This window comes from Adiantum capillus-veneris, chromosome 27, assembly GCF_014529385.1.
Source record: "Adiantum capillus-veneris isolate H3 chromosome 27, ASM1452938v2, whole genome shotgun sequence".
Lineage (NCBI taxonomy): Eukaryota > Viridiplantae > Streptophyta > Polypodiopsida > Polypodiales > Pteridaceae > Adiantum > Adiantum capillus-veneris.
The window spans coordinates 13,458,087-13,466,881 of NC_140957.1; the positions used below are offsets into that span (position 1 = coordinate 13,458,087).

Sequence of the window (8,795 nt, forward strand, 5' to 3'; positions counted from 1 at the left end):
AATTGGCACACCTCTTGATCATGGAAAGCAGCTGATTTCCAATGTTGAACCATTTCCCTAGTGCTGACATATAGTCGCTGAAATTGCTCCAGATCAGTGATAAGATCATCATCCTCCAGATACATCCTGGTTATAGGAGCTTGCTGATGTCTTAATCTCTTGTTCAGCTTGATGAGTTGTAATGAATGTCTCTCATCCACTTTTAGAATCTAAGTCACAACTTTGCCTTTCCCTTTATCATCCGTATTGTGATATGACTGTTGTGACAGGTGTACTGGTGACTTCCCAGTGTTGTTGGGTTGTTGATCTCCCACCGGCTGATCATCCAACTGCTGACCTTCATGCTGGTCTGGTTGGTCTGTCTTTGACTGATTCCCTCCTGTAGCCCCCACTCCACCAGTATCAGGTCCTGAAGGTGGTGATGGAGGAGAGTCATCATCATCATGCCCTTCTTCTGATTCATCCTCCTTCTCTTTCTCTTCTGCTGCCTTATCATCATTCTCCTCAAGGTTGTTTCAATATAATCAAAGATAGCTTGATTTGCTAGAGAGTTGTTATATTCAGAGAGTTTGTCTTGCAAATCACTGTGCATTGTTTGCATGAGAGTCCTCAAATTATCCATATTGAAAATAGCATTCCCTTCTGGGTTTAATATCTCAGCCAGATTATTATAGATGTATCTTTCCGTTAATGTGGCTTTCAGAGCAGTGTGACTAGTCAGCAATGAGTTGAAATCAACTCGCTTCATTCTCAAAAGAGTTTCGAATCTGTCCGCAGCCCTTTCAGCTTGTGCCTTTTCTTCCCTTAGGGTCCGTATCTCAGACTCCACCTTGGATAACTTATTTTCTAATTCTTGAATGGTCCTAGCTAACTGAGTTTCAATGATACTGTGGTGCAGGGTCTGGGCTTCTCTCTCCTGCTCCAGCTTTCCAATTTGCTGCTCAGCCTCTTTCAGTTCAGCTTTTACCTTGGTTAATTCATCCTTTGACACTGAAGCATCCAGCATTTGTCATATGGCATTCACAATAGTGTTCCAAGATGACTAAATAAGTACAGAACAGCCATCCTTCACTGTGGCTGGGTCACAGGCAGTTGGCTCATAAACCATGACAAGAGCCATGTATGGTAATGTAGTATGATCATATTTATGCAGAAGTAGACGTCCTTTGAGAGGATGAGTCTGCAGCTGCTGTAACCTATCCTTCTTAGTTAAATGCAGGGCCGCTTCACTATAAGGGATGGAAACCTTTCCAGGTGGACTTGAAGGTGCTAGTCCTTTTCCCTTATCAGTCTGATCCGTTGGCTGCTCAGCACTGGTCCTATCTGACTGGTCTTGTCCTGTACTGGTGGTTGCTGAAATTTGCCATGTTGACTGGCTGATTCCACCAGTGGTCTGGACGAGAGGTTTTTTAGTCTGGCTAGCTGGAGTCTTTTCAACAGACACTGCTTAGATCTGACTTTCTAACTGCTTAAGAAGAGCAGTGCTTTTGGTCAGTGTTGTTCTTGGTCTTTTAGAACTGCTAGCTTCCTCTTGTGTGGCCTTTCTCTTTTGTCCAGTGAGAGCTAACTAGTTTTATGGGGATTCTTCATCTGACGATAAATCCACATTGGTGGTGACTGGAAATGGCTTCTGGCTCCAAGCCAGTCTTACATGGGCATGGGCGTCTAGAGCAGTTGCCCAGTAAAGAAACTGCCAAACATACAAGCTTTGAAAACATTCTGAGACTTCAACTTAGCAATCTGTTGAAGCACATTATATGACAATATTTGACAGAGATTGATAGAAACTGTAGAGTCAAATCTTTTTGCTAGAAGCATAGCAAATAGTTTCTCTGACACATAAGTCGGATTGTTTTTAAGACTCACAGCTTTAGCTACAAAGCGGTAAGCAGCAGGAATGTCTAGACCTGCTCTGGAACCCCTTGCGCACTGGCTTTTTGTTTCTTTTTGGCAGCATCATCTTCTTTCAAGGCTACACTGATTTGCTCTGCGGTTGTCACATATGGCTTTGGCCCATTTGGCATTTGGAATGCAAAAGCAATATTTTCTGGAGTGACTGACACTTTCCTACCATAGACCATAGCACTTCCGTCTTCGGCATTGAAGGAATCCAAAACTTGCCTTATAATAGCTGTGTCAAACTCTATTCTTGTGGCTTGCACAACCAAATGCAAATCCCACAGTTTAAGTAAGGCCTCGGCTTGCTCAGTAAACACATATCTTTGAATTTTACTATGAGGAATAAGCAGAAGAGTTGCTTTTGCAACAGCAATAAGGGCTTGGGTTTCTTCTATAGTTTCCTGCATCTTCTCTGACATTTTCTTCCTACCCATACACCGTGAAGACGATGAATCAGTATACGAAGAAGAAGAGGACTTACTTGATTCGTCAAACCCGTATCCTGGTGTGGCTGGCAAGGATAAGCAACAATCCACAATCTCCTCAGATGAAGAAGTTTGCAGCTGTAGTGAGGAAACTTCAGAGCTTGGTGATGGCGAATGAACAACAATAGGCAGGCATCGCACAGGAGATTTGCGAGCAAAAACGCTTACTCGCCTCACAATTATATGCGTTCGCATCATAAAAGCTCCACCACTTACCGTTCCTAGAGTTTTGTGCACCGCAATTGACGTGGCAGACATGCATTGGACAAGACTCTCTCTTGTCTTTGAAATGATTACAACTGATAGTCCTTCTAACCGTTGTTCCCATAAAAACTGATATTAGTTTCCATACTTTTATGTTTCTGGTATGGACATGGTTTGGTCGTACTGCTACTGTTCTGACTTTTTGACTGGCTCTCGAACTGGCTATACATGAAAAAGACCTAAAACAGTTGATTCTGGAATTTCCTTGTCTTTAGTTCCCAGACCATCAGTACCCTTTTCCCGGAAAGTTTCTCTGGCTTCTGAATAATAGAGCTTAATTTTGGCTCCATTACATACCCCTGGCACCAGTAATCCAGACAAATCTTTCAACCTTACCGTACCGTTGGAGAACACCCAATCAACTTCAAATGGTCATGCCCAGGCTATCTTTAAGTTCGGTTTCTTAGGGCCTAGTTTTGATTGATATAGGAGAACCAGATCGCCTTCTGAAACTCCCTGACCTTAATTCGTTTGTCATGCGAGTGTTTTCTTCTTTGCTGAACAATTTCTTGTTCCAGCACAGCCCTTTGTCTCAACTCATCTAGCTGTGTTAGCTCCTCCAGTCTCTTTTTTAGATTGTGATTAAAATCCAAGCCATGCTCTACTGCCATCCTGATACTGGGTATGACAAATTCCATAGGTACAACAACTTCAGTGCCATACACCATTCTAAATAGTGGTAACCCTGTAGTGACCTTATAAGTTGTTTTATACGCCCATAGAGCAGTTTGAAGTTTCAAGTCCCACTGCTCTGGCTTTTTCTACACAATCTTGGTGAGGATAGTCTTGATAGTCTTGTTGCTGCTTTCGGCTTGCCCATTGCATCTAGGATAATATGGTGTTGATTTCTGATGCTTGACTGAAAGAATATCCTCCAGTAGTGTCATTTATAAAGTGTGTATCTTTGTCTGACACAATCTCCACAGGACATCCGTATCGGCAGACAATATTCTCAAATAGAAACCTAGCAGTGGATTTTGTCATGTTGTCGGGAAGAGCCTTAGCTTCTACCCACTTGGTCACATAATAGCTTCTACCCACTTGGTCACATAACAGGTAGCCATCAATATATACCTATTCTTCCTTTGAGTAATCTTCTTGAATGGACCCATAAAATCCAGACCCCATTTCATGAAAACAACCAGTGGTTGGACTGGTGCTAAAGGAGTCATATCTGCAGCTGTGGGCTTGCCCATTCTTTGGCATATATCACATGTTTTACAAAAGCTTCTGACATCAGATATTAAAGTCTGCCACCACAATTCAGCCTGTAGAATATTTTTGAAAGTAATATCAGTAAAAAAATGTCCACCAGATTCCCCATTATGTGCTTCTGAAATAACTTGCATTCTACCCTCCATAGGTACACATCGGTGAAGAATCCCATTGACACCCAATCTGTAAAGTGAGCCGCCAATGATAATGAACTTTAGACTTTTGATAACCAGAGCCTTCTTCTGATTCTGAGTCCAATCATTTGAGAACCACCCTTAGAAAGAAACTGATATACTTCATACAATTCTGGATCAATTGATTCTGCCACTTCTAGCTGAAATAATTCTGCATCTACTGGCTCGTCTCTTAAAGACACATGAGAGTAGCCCTCTATACTCCTAGATAAGAAATCAGCACCACAATGGTTTTTGCCAGGTTTATGGACAATACGAAATTCAAATTCCATAAGGAACGTCATCCACCGTATCAGTTTGCCTTGAATAATGACTTTATTAATTAGAAATAATAAGGCTTGATGATCCACATAAAAATGAAACAGCTTGCCCATCAAATAATGTCTGAATTTAGTAGCACTGAAAACCATCCCTAAGGCTTCTCTTTCAGTAGTTGTATACCCTTGTTCAACCTGACTGAACCTTCGACTGGTAAAGTATACTGGATAATCAGTTCTTCCTTCTGGCTGAGCTAGTATTGCTCCCATCGCCAGTCCTGAAGCATCAACATGTACATGAAAAATGACATCCCAATTCGATTGTTGAAGAACTCGCTTACTGATAATGGCAATCTTTAATTTTTGAAAACTTTCCTCATATTTAGTATTCCAACTAAACTTGCTGGTTTTCTTTGTAAGTTCATACAATGGTAATGCTTGGGAAGCAAACTTGTGCACAAATTTTCTATAAAAATTAATATATCCCAAAGTTCTCTCCAAAAAATGAAAGACAAAGAGACTCCATCACTAACTTAATATGACCACCAATGCTTGCAATATCTGGATGCTCCTCTTGAAAATTGCAATTCAGTATATTTAGCTCACCAAGAACATCGGCAAAAAAGTGAAACAAAAACTAGACCTTGTAGTTTGTCAAATAAGAATACAAGGCTGCATCTTCACTTTTAAGTACCGTCAATAATGCATGCATAATTCTCACAATGCTCACCATAACTTGTCCCTTGGAAAGCCAGCAAACATCATGCATTTTTAACATTCTCAACTTTCCCCTTCTTCCAATGCCAAAAGCTCTTACAACCTCACCCAAAAATGCATGCCTTTTAGCTGATCTAGAGGTCCATTCATAAACCTTCCTTGCAAGCTTATCAACGTACTTAAACTCCTTGCTTGTTTTGAATGCATCCCCAGCAGCAAGGACTTGACGATGGGCAATACAATGAAAACTAATAAGGTGTGGCACCTTTTCCCTTAACCTAGTAACAAGTCTAGTGTGTTGCCCAGTCATCATAGTGGCTCCATCAGTGGCAATTCCAACCAACTTCTGCATTGGCAAGTTCACAAGCTTTAGATAGCTCACTAATGAATCAAACACAGACTCCACAGAAGCACTTTCTGGATGCAAGATATCAATAAACTTTGTGCATATTTCACCAGTGTCTGCATTCTCAATGTAAGTCACATAGAGAATCATATACTACGTGGTACTTACGTCAGTACTTTCATCAACTTGCAATGCATACCATGGACTACTAGAAATATCGCTTTTCAACTTTTCCAAATAAACATGGCGAATTGCCTTTCCAAATTCTTTTCCAGCATCCTTACTTACATAAGAAGCGTACTCATTCACAACTGGCATGTTCGGCGTACCCACAAACTTGTGAAAACCACATTGCTTTGCATACTCTTCTATGGGCATAAACCTTTTCATTCCATACCAAGAAATTTGCATGCATGTCACAATCCTCTCCTTCTCAGCATCATGCATCTCTTCTATGTGTTTAGGCATTGGAATCATGCTTCGCTTCTCATGTTCCTTCCACATAGCCTTTGCCTCGCGATGTTCATCGGAATTCTCATGAACCCGCAAGGCAGCTTTCATCAAAGACTTTGATCCTTCTACATTTGCAAAAGGTGTCTTTTTGTTCGCAAAAGTACACCACTTACATTTGGACCTCTCTTTTCCCCTGCTATTGGTTATGCAATAAGCCCAAGGGTGATCAATTTTCCAAGATTCTAGAAACACTCTTTGATGTTTCTTCTTCTCAAAAACCTCTCCTTGGACAATTGTGGGGTTTGGAGAATCCAATGCAGCACCCTGTGTCTCTTTAGGCAAGGCATGCAACCCCATGGACTCCTCAAGAGTCTTTTGCTTCTTAGTCTTCTTCAAAGGACGCGAAGAAGCCATGATGGAAGCTACACCACTAGTCGTAAAAGAAAAGAGTCAATAAAATTCCCCACAAACTTTAGAAAATTAAAAACCAAAACCCTATCACAAACTTAAACTTTAATTGAATATGTACAAAAAAGAATATTACAATCACAAACTAGGAGCAAATAGAATAGAAACCTGGAATGCATAGCCGATGGCACGTACTCGATGGATACGATCAAAAATCAATTGCTCCAAATCACGTACTCGAAGGAAAAACATCCGTGCAAAGGGATCCTAAACCATACGTCCACATTCCAAACAGTTTACATGTCAAAACTTAAGTCAAGCAAGACTTATAACATGTACTATGGATATGGACATCAAAATGAAAATTTGAAAAGCATTGAACTTTTGATTTCTGAATAAAGACAGAGCTGAGAAGACTCACGATTTCACTTATAGGATTAAAAGGCAAAGACCCCAGCCTCATGTTTCATAAAGCTACAAACGAAAAGCATTGAACTTTTGATTTCTGAAAAAAAGACAGAGTTGAGAGGACTCACGATTTCACTTATAGGATTGAAAAGCCAAGGCTTAAGGGCCAAGACTCATGCTTCGTAAACCCACAAATGAAAAATGACCAGCTCGGGAGTCGTGCAGGTGTAGCTCGCACAAAAAATCTGGTTTTCTGGTTCTTTGGTTCGCTCTCTGGTTCACTTCAAGATAGCACTCAAAATTTTCAGGTTTCCCACCTCTTGGCCACTTACGATTTAGTGCCCACTGCCCACCCAAAAAATCTCATATATTCAAATTGAAGTTTGAACGTGGGCTAAGGGCTTAGGCCATGCGTAGATCTCATATATTAAAATTTGTACAACATATAATATATATATATATATTTATTTATATATATATATATACATGAAAAAAAAGTTTGTTTTGGATTGGCAACTTTTATAAATGCCATTCCATGGACAATCCACGTAAAATTTCGCTAATGGAGTTGGATTGGTAAATTTCGATTGAACCGTGCTATGGACATCCAACTGTCTTCTTGTCATTGACCATTTCTATTCTATTTCTGGACACCACATGTCCCAGTAGATATCCTTTTCAGACTAAGAAAATAGATTTGAATGGATTCAGACAAATCATGTTTTCATAATAGCGCTTCAAAACCATCTCAAGAAATAGTAAATGCTTTTCCTTTGTTGAATATACAGTGAAGTCATCCATAAATATGACGAGGAATCGATGAAGAAATTCACTGAATATTTCCATCATACATCGTTGAAAAGTGGTTGGTGCATTGCAAAGGTCAAATGGCATTACCAGATACATAAATGCTCCTCACTCCGTAGTAAAAGTGGTCTTACCTCGATCCTCAAGAGCAATTTGGTTATAGACACTATAACCATCCATAAAGCTATACATCTCATATCTTGCAATTTCATCAAGTAACATGTCTGTGAAGGGTAATGGAAATGGATCCTTAATGGTTTGAGCGCTCAGTTTCCTATAATCCACACATACTCTCAGTTACCCTGTAACATTTAATGGCCTAATAACTTATGTGTAGCGGAAATTAGCATGAACATAGTGGGCATTTCATTAGAATAGATTCCTAATGAGAATTACAAGAGTGCTTGGGTGGAGAGAGCAACAAAAAGCATAACACCTAGTTAGATAGCATCGACAATACTTTCAAAAGAGAGAGAAATTAAGCTATTGACAACAGTTGAGGACCGGATTTGCATGGAGCCGGTCCCCCCTCCAAAAGGCTTTGTATTATGGTTTCTCCCATCAAGAGAGACATTGTACAATACAATTCTTTGTGTTCCTTCAAAACTAGCTAGTGCAATGAAGATGGAAGCTTCATACACCAAGCAAAACACTTAATCAAACACAACTTGAATTATCCCCGTTCTCAGACCCAAGACCTCACACACCTTCGAAGATGGTGAGAGCTAGCAGGGTATGAGAGTAGATTGAGAGGAAGAAGGAGTATCTTACGAGAAAGATGTACATCTCCTCACATAATCACTCATATTAGCATAGCTTAGCTTAGTAATTAGCTTGGTAGAGGAGATGAGCATGCAATGAAGCTTGGCTCTTGGTTGGATTTGCATCCACATGCCAAGAGAGTGTTGATGTAGGCTTCTATCTCACAAGCTTGGAGTAGGTGATGAGCTCTCCATTAAAGCTTGGGAGGAGATAGAGTATTCTTCCTTCACACATGGTCAAGTGTGCGTGTGTGTGTGTCAATGCCAAGCAAAAATCAGCCCCCTCTCTCTCTTGGGCGAGCCCTAGCTGCTAATTTGGTCTGGCTTTTGCTTCATTGGACCTCCCCAAGTCAAGCCAATAGGTATTAAGCAGCATAAGTGATAGCCTTCTGACATGTGTCCCCCTTTCCCCTTTTGTGAGAGCTTTAGGTAATTAAATAATTAAACTAAACTCTCATTGGACCCCTTTGTCTCCTGGCCAATAGAAATCAGGCAAGCTATGGGGCTTTTGAATGCTCATTGGACCCTTTGGGAGACTGCCCAATAGTCTTCTAGGAGACTTAATTCTCATTGGTTTCTTT

General features: G+C 40.5%; 1 pseudogene across 1 annotated transcript; it reads right to left on the minus strand.

Moving 5' to 3' along the window:
- Positions 1–3,342: 3,342 nt before the first annotated feature.
- LOC147421522 (uncharacterized) lies at positions 3,343–6,947 on the minus strand (annotated as a pseudogene). The gene is made up of 3 exons (XR_015186842.1): positions 6,775–6,947; positions 6,407–6,505; positions 3,343–6,260 (listed from the first exon to the last, which is right to left on the minus strand). The product of XR_015186842.1 is annotated as an uncharacterized LOC147421522 (transcript).
- Between the last annotated feature and the right edge of the window lie 1,848 nt (positions 6,948–8,795).